This window comes from Elephantulus edwardii, unplaced genomic scaffold, assembly GCF_000299155.1.
Source record: "Elephantulus edwardii isolate Elephantulus edwardi_28Jun2011 unplaced genomic scaffold, EleEdw1.0 scaffold00056, whole genome shotgun sequence".
In the NCBI taxonomy this organism is placed as follows: Eukaryota; Metazoa; Chordata; class Mammalia; order Macroscelidea; family Macroscelididae; genus Elephantulus; species Elephantulus edwardii.
The window spans coordinates 13,258,803-13,272,142 of NW_006399806.1; the positions used below are offsets into that span (position 1 = coordinate 13,258,803).

The 13,340-nt window shown below is 36.2% G+C and overlaps 1 pseudogene; it reads right to left on the reverse strand.

The window, feature by feature from the left end:
* Positions 1–4,743: 4,743 nt before the first annotated feature.
* LOC102864986 lies at positions 4,744–5,296 on the reverse strand (annotated as a pseudogene).
* Between the last annotated feature and the right edge of the window lie 8,044 nt (positions 5,297–13,340).

A 13,340-nucleotide genomic window follows, 5' to 3' on the forward strand; every position in this document is an offset into this window, starting at 1 on the left:
TAGGATTCAGATATGTTGTTCATTGGGGTGGCTATGAGTTGTACAACCACCCCCACACGCAATGCCTAGTATCTTGATATTAGCACTTAGGATAGGTGTGTCAGAGGCAATGAGATTGGCACAGGATAGAGCACAATTTAGGGCTGTTGTACATAGGGTCGCTATGAGTCGCAAACGACTCGATGGCACATAACAACAACAACAGTCTATATCTAATTCTCATGAAGGCTTTTAAGTATTCTAATGATTGATTACATTGTTCTTTACTCATTATCCAATCTTGTAATATGTTATATGACCAACAGAATATGTAGTATTAAAGATTTATAATTACTTTTCTTGCCATTAACTTTGATTTTGCTGTGTGGGTGGGCAGATTTATGTAAAGGGGCTATAATAGTCTATCCACAAGGGGAATTGCTCATCATTAAATTGAGCAGATTCATCAGTAGAATTTGAGAATCTAACCACCAGCAAAGAAAAAGTAGAGATGTAGTAAACCCTTTGAGGCCAGAGATTTTCTCACTGGCCAGACCTAAAGGTCAGCAGCAGCAGCAGCAGCAGCAGCAGCAGCAGCAGCAGCAGCAACAACAGCAACCAAAGGAGAGAACAAGAGAGCTGACATGAGACGGAGTTGATCTTGTGACTATGATCCCACAGAACTAGAGCTAGGAGCCTTTTGCCTAACTTTGTTGGAAGACTTGGGAGGAGAGTTGTTACTGGCAAGATTAAGAGCTTTGTACTGAGGAAGAAGCTAAAGGGCTTGTGAGCATGTTTTCGAAGGTGTCATGACTGAGTAATTGTATCCTGTTGCCAACTGAAATGATATCCTCTTAACTTCCCAAATAAACCCCATAATCCTGAATATAGTTCCATATACTCTGTGAGCTATTGCAACAGATTTTGGACCCAATTCAGCAGTAAGATTAGTGTTGGAATTAGTAGAAAGAGGTACTGTAGTGTGGCAAAGGTGCCTGACTTGATAATTCATTTTCTATTGTGTATATTATTGATGGGGACAGCCCCTTTTTGGAGTGTGTAGAGGTCAAATATGGCTGTCCCCATCTGGTCTTTGCTCTTTTACAATATGTCATATTGGCCCCATATATTCTTCTCCATGTCCTACAAGTTTTGCTGTATCATTTTGCAAGATATCTTCTCCATATAAGAATTAATTTTGCTGGAAAATTAATTCTCAAAAAAGAAGTTAAAGAGACTAGATATTCTCTTTCCTTATCACAATTTAATAGAAAAAGAAATGAATGACTTAATGCTGGCCAACTGAAAGCACACTAGATGTAGAAGAATTTTAATTTAGTAACCAATGGTACTATTTTTCAAATTTTAGTCTCCCAACCATTATCCCCTTATTTTTGAGGCTACATAGCCTTCTTCACTCTTTTTCTCATGAATAACAAGATATTGTATTTTATTATATGTTTACTTATTGACTGCAGTCTAATTCATAAGCATACAGGTTTCATGCCTGTAAGGACACTGTCTTGTTAACTGCTGTATCTCTAATATCTATATACTCTCTTATACATAGTATTCTCTCATCAATAAAAAAATTAAATGTCTTGGCATTGATAAAACCAGAAACATCCAAATCAGTGTGAAGGCTGTAAGATAATAGTTGGGTTTCCATTCCTTGAGCTCTCAATTACTTTATAGTTTATTCTGAAACGATGAGACTCAACAGGGAAAGTACATTCTGTAAAGCAGTATAATATTACTAGCTTACACCTACGTACTTTTGACATATCATATAAAAATAGCAAGGCAGACTTTCCCCCCCTTTATTTTGAAATGTGTTTCAGAAGGTGTGACCTTTACTTTAAACTCCATGGTATTTACACATATACTTTGTGAGCCCGTGGAGTACCAAAGGTAAACAATCTCAGACAGATCCAAGTACCTGGTGGCATTGAAATAATGGATGTACTTTGGCTTGAGCAAATCTGTGTAGTATTCTCTTGGGCAATAGTGAAGTTTTTTTGAATGATTCATTATTGTACTATAAAAAAGAGCCAAGCCAGTATGAGTACGGTCAAGTCTGTCTACACTAATGGTACAAAGGTAAGTTTTCTTGCTAAAAACATCCACAACAAAAAAAAATAATTTCCATGAAATCAGACATGTCTTCATGCTCCTGTACCTATTTCTAATTCCCTCCCCAAGGACTGGTACCTCCTTGCAACTTGTCCAAAGTATGTCAGACGAAGCTTTAGAGTCCTTGCCTCCTTGGAAAAGCACGGTTTTACCCTCTCTAGGACAAACCTGTTTGTTCTCTTAGCAGTCCATGGTGTATTCAACACTCTTCTCCAACACCACAGCTCAAAAGCATCAATTTTCCTTCTATTATAGTCATTGTCCAGCTATCTGATGCATAGCAAGTGATTGCAAAGACCATGGCCTTCATTAGGCACACATTAGTCTCCAGAATGACACCATTGCTCTTCGGTACTTTGGAGAGGTATCTGACAACTGACTTGGAAAATTTCTCTTACTTGGTAATTATGGAATCTCCTCTCAAGTTCTCCACCCAGTTTGCACAAAGGCCTCTGGTTCTGTTTCTGAAGGGTAGCTCTCTCCCAGGTCAGCACTGTCTCACACTGTCTCTGATTTTCTGCTGCAGATCCTCCCCTAGTCCAGGCTAGTGTAAGAATCTCTGGCTATGAAGGGCAAAAGTGACATTCTTTGTTTCTTCTTTTATGGTATTGACATTCTCAAAATCTTCTTCTGAATCTGCTCAATTTTGGCAAGACTAGTCAATCCCTTCCTGGATAGACTAGCACATCCTAGTCATATATTTCCACCCATCCACTTAACAAATTAAAACTTAATTAACAGATATGAAAGCCATTTTGAACAATTAACTCTTGACAACACATATCACCAATTATTCAGAATAAATATCAAGAGTATTTTTATTTATAAAAAATTGTATTGCTTTTGTAGATTTAATCCAATAAATAATTCTGTGAAGTTCAAATATATGTACTTATGTGATTCTTATATTTTCATCCCAGAACACTTCATTATGCTTATATAAAACCTGTACCTACATCAAGAAGCTGCTATTTAAATACTGCAAGGGAACTCTGTTGTTGTTGTTCCGTGCCATCGAGTCATAGATCTGTGCCGTTGAATCATACACGACTCATAGCGACCCTGTGAATGAAAGGCCTGAGCATTGTTCATAGAGTTGCCAGAGGCAAGCCATTTCACAAGTGGATGCCACCCCTGCTTTCAGGATTGTTTTAGTAGGGAAGCTCCAGGAAACACTGTCCACCATGGGTAATCATGATCACATTTGACTCATCAGTGTTACAGTATTCAGCTTCAAAGCAACCATGAGTTACCTCTGTACAGCAATGCACAGTCAAATACTGTACCACCTAGAAGAAAGTTTGACAGGAAATTTGAACCTCACCTGAAAGCCACAGATTAAAATCACCCACCTTTGGCTTGGTAGCATAACTTTCTGTCCACTAGAACAACACAGCTCTCCCCATGTCGTCGTTGTTATTGTTGTTCGGTGCCTTCGAGTCATAGACAACTCATAGCGACGCTATGAACGAAAGGCCTGAGCCTGTTCACAGAGTTTCTGGAGCCAAGCCATTTCGGAAGTGGATGCCACTCCTGCTTCCAGGCTTGCTTTAGTTGGGAAGCTCCAGCACACACTACTTAGCTTAAAATCAAGAAAGGTGTGCATCAGGGCTGTATCCTTTATCCACAGTTATTCAATCTATATGTTGAGTAAATAATTCTATAAACTGGGCTTTATGAAGAAGAATATGGCACCAGGATTGAAAGAAGGCATGTCAGCGAGCTGTGAAAAGATGACCCAATCTTGCTTGCTGAAAATGAAAAGGACTTGAGGCAATTGCTGTAAAAGATCAATTACTATAATATTCATTTGATTTATTGCTATTAAAAAAATAAATTCTCACCACCTGGTCAATAGGCAACACCATAACAGATGAAGAAAAGATGGGAGCTGTCAACAATTTCTAACTTGAATTCACATTCGACATCCTTGGCTCTGAAAATCAGATCAGGAGATGTGTGGAATTCAGAAAATCTATTCCAAAGTCCAGAAAAGTAATGATGTCAGCTTGAGTCTAAGGTACACCTGATTTAAGTCATGTTTTCCACTCACCTGCTATGCATCTGCAAACTGGACAATGAATAAGAGTGATTGAGGAAATTGATGCATTGGAGTTGTGGTATTGAGAAGAATACTGAATATACTAAGGATTGCCAAAAGAACAAGCAAATAGGTCTTGCAAAAAGCACAATCCGAAAGTTCCTTAGAGACAAATTGGCAAAGATTCATCTCACCATCTTTAGACATGCTGTTAGGAAAAGCTATTCCTTGAAAAAGTAACACTATACTTTGAAAGGTAGATAATCTGTCAAAGAAAGGTAGGCCTTCAATGAGATAGATTGAAACAGTGACTGCAGACATGGGCTTAACTGTGTAGGGGAAAATAGGGTGGCTGTAGAATAATAAAGAGTGTTGGTAATAGAATCATTATGAGTCATACTTAACTTGATAGTTCCTAATAATAACAACAATATTGTCACTGAAGAAAAGGAGCTTCAAATATGGGGAATGATTTGCAAAGCTTTAAATCAATATAAGGGTAGAAAGGTGAGAGAATCTTGTTTTGAGTGTATTTCAATATTTTTTTTTTTACTCTGAACAATAACTTTATTTAATCATTTTGTTAACAACTAAAACTCTGGAAATTTATAATTGACATCCTTGCCTGTGAGCTTCTTAATACAACCAGAAAAAGTTTCACCTGTATGTTCTACAGTATTCTGCTCTGTTTTGTCCAGATAGACCTTTATAAGCTGGTTGCCATCCAGTTTTAAAAGGATTCTCTTGATCCAATTTCTCTGGGAAAGACCAAGTCTTAAAGGTTGCCTCATGAACAACTGTCAGGGTGCAGCTCCTGGTGTGGTTTTGTTTATTTTTTTGTGTGGCTTTTCCAAGGTGGTTTATGCAGAATTCTCCTCTGAGCTAAGAAGACAGCGTACTTTCCACTGAACTTTATCTCTAGTTCACATACTAAATGGACTTGGATTTTTTTGAAAGATTCAGATGAAGAACAGAAATAAAGATTATAATAGCTTTCTGACCACCACCAACTTCGATTTCCTTAGCTGCAGTTATTTTCAGCTTCTTTAATTGAGCCTTTAGGTCTGCGTTCATCTCAAGAGTCTGAAAGATACCAGACTTGAGTTCATCTGGCTTTTTGCCATTGGGTTTCACAATCTTCATGCCTGAACTGATTATGGCTCCCCCCCTTTTTTTGTGCTGAGCACCTGCTTAATATTTCAATATATTTTTTTAAATTCTTTTTATTTGTTTGCAATGCTAAAAGAACAAAAAAAAAATCTGTCTCCTTAGAAGTAAGAATGATGGAACTCCTGTTATATATTTTGGGCATGTTATCAGAAGGCACCAATCCCTAAAAAGGATGTGTGCTGGGAAATGGAGAAGGTCAACAAAAGAGAAGCCAATATTCAACCATGTGGATTAACATATTGATTAACACAATGGTATTGAACATGATGGGAATTTTGACCATGATGCAACATAGGACAAAGTCACTGTGAGTCTTAGTCAATTCAACCAAATCTAGCAACAAGAATAAATAAAGTGTTTCCTTCACTATTCTTTTTTTTCACTAGTTTATTTACAAAATTCTAATACAAATTCTAACAAATTCTTTCAATTTACCTCACCCCCACCCATCAAATTATATAACCCAATGATTAATTCTCACTTCCGCCTCTACATCTACATCTCTCTGCTTTCAACCTCTCCCTCCTAGATCCTTATACTCATTCTACAATAATGGTTTTATATAATATTTATCCTTGTGGGACTGAGTTAGCTCACTTAGCATAATGCTCTCCAGTCCATCCCAAGTGAGGTAATAATTTACAAAGTTATTGTTCCTGTGTGCTGTATAGTACTCCATTGTGTGAATAATGTACCATAATTTTTCAATCCATTTGTGGTTGGACATTTGGTCTGTTTCCATGTTCTTGCGATGGTGAATAATGCTGCTATGAACATTGGTGTACAAATCTGTTTGAGCCTCAATTCTCATATTCTCAAGGTATATTCCAAGTCATGTAATAGCTAAATCATATGGAATTTCTATTTTCAGCTTTTTGAAGAAGCACCAAACTGCCTTCCAGAATGGTTGCACCATTTTACAATCCCACCAACAATGTATAAGAGCTCCTTTCTTGCCACTTCCTCTCTAATATTTATCACTTGTTGCCCTGTTGAAATTTGCCACTCTTATTGGAATGAGATAGTATCTCATTGTGGTTTTGATTTTCATCTCTTTTATTGCCAGTGATTTGGAGCATTTCTTCATGTGTCTGTTTGTCATTCAAATATCTTCCTCTGTGAACATTATTTCCATGTCTTTTGTCCATTTTGTATTTGAGTTATTAGTCTTTTTCTTGTGGAGGTCCAGGAGTATTTGGTAAACTATTCTTGCTTCATTTTTCTCATTATTAGTCCTGGTTTTAATGTTTGCAAAAGAGACACCATTATGATCAATCTCTTTAGACAAAATATGCAACAGAATTTCTATCTCTGAGTACAAGTAATAATTTTTAAAGTAAAATCTACTGATAAACTAGTTATAGAATGAAACTGTGATTTAATATAGAAAATGTCTTTGCTTTAATTTTTAAAGCACGTTGATTTTTCTAATTATTTTCACTTCTACTACATGTCCTACTAGTGAAAACAAGGAAAACAAAATTAATCATTCTTCCCTAGATGCTAGCCTACTAACAGGCTTTAATTTATTTTTCTAAAATTGTAAATACTTTGCAATTTTTTAAAGTATTTAAGTTTAACAAAATCTTTACATTGGAACAACTTTTATTGATTTCAATCAATAAATAGAGCATGAGGAAAACCACTTAGTTAAAATAAAGTTAAGTCAGGTCAATCTTATATACATTTTGCTTTAAGGCACTTTGAACCACTTTTTTAGTTGAAATGAAACTTAAAATAAAAAATTTATTTTCACTATAAAAATAGTATTAAATTCTAGAATGTACTAAATAGTTGTTCTTCATTATCACAAAGTCACCAATTCATAGCCAGGCCATTAATGGGTTTTCAGAGGCTATAAATTGCACAGAAAAAGAATGCCCATTTTTTATCCTGTGAAACAGCTGATGGATTAAAATTGCCAGACTTGGAGTTGGCAGTATAACTGCTTACCCATAAGATCCATTCAAATAAGAAAACATTGATTGTAACTCAGGCGTTCCCATATACATTCACCCAATTCCAATCATGTTTCTAATTACCACAGAAATAACAAGCCAGATTTCTATGACCACAAAGTAATTGTACCTTTCTTTATCTATAGATAGATTGGGATTGTTAGATGTGATTAATTTGCATTAAGTCATTATTAAGGACTATATTTATGGACAAGTTACTGTTCTTGTTAGGTGCATTTGAGAAGAATACGACTCATAGCAACCCTATGAACAAAAGATCTGAACCCAGTCCTGTCCTGCACCATTGTCATATTTTCTGACACATAAGAGTGCATTGAACCAGCAACTGTGTCAATCCCCCTGGTTGAAGGTCCTTTTCTCCTTCACCGACCCTCCACCATTCCCAACATCATGTTCCTCTCCAAGAAATAGCACCTCCTAGCAACATGCCCAAAGTATGTGAGGCAAAGTTTCATCATTCTTGCCTCCAAACTGCATTCCAGCTGTACCCTCCTCAAGACATATCTTTTAGTTCTCTTGGTCGTCCATGGGATGTTCAGTATTCTTCTCCAACATCAGAGCTCAAAAGCATCAATTCTTTTTCTGTCATCCTTATTCATTGTCTAGCTTTCAGATGCATAGCTAGTAATTGGGAAGACTATGGCCTGGATCAGACACACTTTGTCCTCAAACTGACATCACTACTCTTCAATAATTTGAAAAGGTCCCTAACTGCAGATTTTTCCAGTGCACTGTATCTCTTTATTTCCTGACTGCTGGTGTTAATTGTGGATCCAAGCAAGATGAAGCTGTTGACAGTTTCAATCTCCTCTCCATCCATCATGACATTACCTATTGGACTAGTGGTAAGAAGAATCTTTGTTTTCTCAATATTGAGATGCAATCCATACTGAAGACTGCATTCCTCGATCATATACAACAAGTGCTTCAAATCCTTCTCACTTTCAGCAAGCAAGGTTATGTCATCTGCATAACACAGCTTATTGATGAGTCTAACTTCCATCCTGATGCCACATTCCTCTTCATTGAGTCCAGCATCTCGTATAATTTGCTCAGCATATAGATTGAATAAGTATGGAAATAGAATACAAGCCTAGCACACTCTATTCCAATTCCAAGCCATGTAGTGCTCCCTTGCTCCATTTGCACAACAGCCTCCTGATCTAGGTATAGGTTGCACATGAGAACATTCAAGTGCTCTGGAATTTCTATTCTTCACAATATCAGCCACAACTTGTTATTATCCACAAAGTCAAACACCTTTGCATAGTCAATAAAGCACAAATAGACATTCTTCTGGTATTCCTTACCTCTAGTGCCTCAGCCCCTTCTATATCCCACTTGAACTTCTTACAATTCTCTATCTATGTACTGTTCCAGTCAAGTTTGAATAATCATCAGCAGTATTTTGCTTGTATGTGGTATCAATGATATTGTTTGATGATTTACACTTACAATTGGATCATCCTTCTTAGGAACTGGAACAAACATGGACATCTTTCTATCCATTGGCCAGATAGCCATACTCCAAATGTCCTGGCATAGAATGGTGAGTGTGTCTCAGGATGCATCTGTTAATTGAAACAAGACAATTGATATCTCATTGATTTCTAAGGCCTTAGTTTTGCCAGTGACTTCAAAGAAACTTCCACTTCTTTCTTTACTGTTGGCTCCTGTTCATATGGTTCTTCATTAACTTTTTCATTGTAAGTCAATTCTTTCTGGTACAGTGACTCTGTGTATTTCCTACATCTTTTTTTAATGCTTTCTGGGTCATTCAACATATTGCCCATAACATCTTTCAATATTGTGTCAGAGGCTTCAATTTATTTTTCCATTTTTTTAGCTTGAGAAGAGTGACTTCTTCCCTTTTTATTCTCCTAATTCCAACTCTCTGCACATATAATTATAATACTTTGTTTTGTCCTCCTGAGCTGTCCTTTGAATCATCTGTTCAACTCTTTCACTTCAACATGTTTTCCTTTAGATTTGGCTTCTTGACATTCCAGTGCAATCTTCAGAGTCTCTTCTGACATCCATTTTGATTTTTTTTTCTCCTCTGTTTTTCTAATGACCTATTGCTTTCTTCATGGATGATATCCTTGATATCATCCCATAACTCATCTGCTCTTCTATCATTGGTGTTCAATGCCTCAAATCTATTCTTATGATGATCATAAAATTCAGATGGAATGGATTCAAGATTGTATCTTGGTTCCTGTAAACTTATTTTCATGTTCTTCACCCTCAATTTGAACTTACATATAAGTAACTGATTATATGATCTACAGTCTACCCCAGCTTAGTTTTGACTTCCAATATTGGGCTTCTCCAATGATTGCTTCCATTAATGTATTCAATCTGATTCCTATGAATAGCTTATGTTTATACACACACACACAAACACATGCACACATATATTCATATATGTATATATAAAGAAGATATTGTTAGAGTCACTCTGGTGATCTAGTAACAAGAAGCTACATTATCATTCCAAAGGAACATGGTTTGAATCTACCAGCTATTCTACAGGATAAAGATGGGCAATCTCACTTGTGCTCTTTACTGTCTTTGAAAATCTGTTGAAGGGTCAGCTATGGGTTCTGACTCAATGGATTATATTACCAGCTACAAAAAGAACAACCTAGTGCCATAGACCCATAGGGAGATTTGTTGCTAACCTAAACTTGATGGCTTTCTGAAGGTAATTGTCCCATAGGAGAATGATGGCTGTCCTTTTCTCATTCATTTTACAACTGGAGGATTAGCTATGAGTCAGTTCTGCATGGATGACAATGAATGGTGTTTTTATTATAGATAAGTAGATATTGTAATAATAACTCTTGAGTTGATCATAACTTATAGTTACCTTATATCTGAACCTTGTCCTGTTCTGTACTATACTCATCTTCTCTGCAATACTTGAGCAAACTGTTGTTCTTTGACTGTATCTCACTAAGGGTCTTCCTCTCTTTTGCTTATCCTTTCTCTTTCCAAGCGTGATGTCTTTTTCCAAGGAAAAGTCTCTCCTAACAACATGTCCAAAGTATGTGAGATAAATATTCACCATCCTTGCCTCTAAGGATCACCCTGGTTTCACTTTCTCCCACTCATATTAGTTAGTTCTTTTGGCAGTTTCTGTGATATTCAATAATTTTGTCCAAAACCACAACTCAATGGTATTAATTATTCCTCTCTCTCTCTCCCTTATTCATTGTGCAACTTTCTGATGCATAGAAAATGATTGAAAATATCATGGCTTGTATGAGGTGCACCTTAGTGTTTAACCGAAATTGTTGCTCTTTATCACTTCAGAGAGGTCTTTGACAGATGCTTTAACCAAAGCAAGACATCTTTTAATTTTTGACTGTTGGTGTTGATTATGGATAAAATTAAGATGAAATAATTAACAATTCTTGTCTTTTCTTCATCTGTCATGATGTTGCTTATTGGCTCAATGGTGAGGATTATTACTTCCTTAGTGTTGAGATACAATCCAGACTGAAAGCTGTGTTTTTTTATCTTCTGCAGCAAATGTTTCCTCACATGCAATAAACAAGTTTGTGTCATCTGCAAAACTCAGGCTTTGATGCGTGTTTCACCATTTTGAGGTCACATTTTTCTTCATAAAGTTTAGCTTCTCAAATGATTTGCTCAGCATACAGATTGAATAGGAATAGAAAAAGAATAAAGCCTTGCCATACACCCTTCTTAATTTTAAACCAGGTGAGTTTCCCTTTTTCTGATGGAACAACATCTTTTGAGACTTATCTAATAGGTTTCGCATGAGCACAATTAGGTGTTTGGGAATTCTCATTCTTCTCAACATAATTTATAATTTATCAGGACCAAGACAGTCAAATATCTTTGTATAATCAATAAGATACAAATATACATCCTTCTGGTACACTGTGTGTTTAGTGAGGTCCATGTAATATCAATGATGGTATCCTTGGTGTCACACACTCTTTTAAATCAAATTTTAATTTCTGGTAGTATTCTGTTCATATTCTGTTCTAGTTGTATATATGTGTATATGTCTTTGCTATAATAGCACAGTTTCTAAGCAGTATGTTACTAGAGTTCCATTCTGTTTTATATACACATAATATACACATATTATATAATACACATACATATATAACTATTAATTTATATACACACAAATATTTCTAATGCACACTGACCTAACGTAATTCATCTTTTGATTTCTTGACTGCTGGTGTCAAGAGAGTTGATTATGGAACCAAGTACCTGAAATTTTTAATAGTTTCAATCTCTTCTCTATCTATCTTGATGTTTCCAGCTGGCCCAGTAGCGAGAATCTTGTGGTCCATGTGATTTTCTTGATGCATCTGGTATTGGTAATGATTTCCTAGTGCCACGGCTTCATCTAAATTCAGTTTGTATTTTTGGTAGTTCTCTGTTGATGTATTGTTTCAATCATTTTTAGATGATCTTCAAAAGGATTTTGCTTGTGTGTGATACAAGTGATAATGTATGATAATTTCCACATTTTGTCAGATAACCTATTTTGGAATGTAAATAAATATGATTTTCTAAAAGTCAGTTGCATGAGGAGTTACTCTAGGAAAACTGGAAAATCTGCTGCCAGGGGCTTCTCCAGTGTGCTGAAGAACAATAAGGTCAATCTAGGACCAAGGACCAAGGCCACAGTCTTTGAAATTACTTTCTATGCTTCAAAGAACTGGACATTGATCAAAGATAACAGAGGGAGAATTGATGCCTTTAAGCTGTTGTGCTGGAGAAGAGTACTGAGCATACCATAGACTGCCAAGGAAACTAACATGTATGTCATGTCCTGGAAAGGGTGAAACCAGGCTGCTCTTTGGAGGCAATGATTTTAGGAGTCCTTCTCACATAATTAAAGAATGTTGCTAGGAGGGACCTGTCTTTGGAGAAGGATATCATGCTTGGAAGGGTAGAGGGAAAGCACAGGAGAAGACTCTGGGTGAGATGGATTGACATTAACTGAGGCTATGAGGGTAGGTGTGTTAGAGACAGTGAGACTGACTCACTGAGAGGAGGATTCAGAACCTTTGTAATCAGGGTCACTCTGAGTCATAATTGACTTGACAGCACATAACAACAACAGCACATATATAATAAATAATACACATATATGTGCATACATATATAAATTCTTGAGCTTCTGTCTTTCATTATTTTGCCAAATGTACTTAAGTTGGGTTTGGTCACCCACTTTCAAAAAATAACAGATCTCTGACAAATCCTGTATACAATAGAGCACACAGAGAGTAGAATGACAGATATGGCAACTGAGGTTGAGCCCTCAAATTTGGAAACACAACAGAGGAGGAACAGTTGTAAACAGAAACTAATAATTGGGATGTGGAATGTGAGAAGCAGGAAAGTAAGAAAACTGGACATTGTTAAAAAGGAAATGGATCGCATAAGTATTTACATTTTAAGTATGAGTGAAATGAGATGGATTGGCATGGGACATTTTGAATCACATGATCATATGATCTACTATATTTGAGATGAAAAGGTGATAAAAAACAGGATACTTTTCATAGTTAAAAAGCCCATTTCTAGATCCATCTTGAAATATAATGTTGTGAATGACAAGATAATAGCCATACACATACAAAGAAGAAATGTTAATACCACTATCTTTCAAATGTATGTACCAGCAACCAGAGCTGAATAGGATCATTTCTACTAACTGTTGCAGTTAGAAATCAATCAAACATGTAACCGATATGCATTAATAATAATAATAATGGCATAGGGGTTGGGTGAAGGCAGAGAAAGATGGAATAAACTATGGATACTGCATTGAAACAGATGAGACAAAACTGTTTAAAAGGTATATATATATGATTAGGTATTATTGTCATGACATGAGTCCAGAATGAAGGCTGCATAGTGGAGTGGACTTGGAAGAAGGATTGTATGACAATTAAAGAATTTTTCTTTTACTTTTCAAAGAGAAGAATGAAACGGTGGGGAGGGGTGGGCAGGGAGAAATGAATAGATATTCATTTATT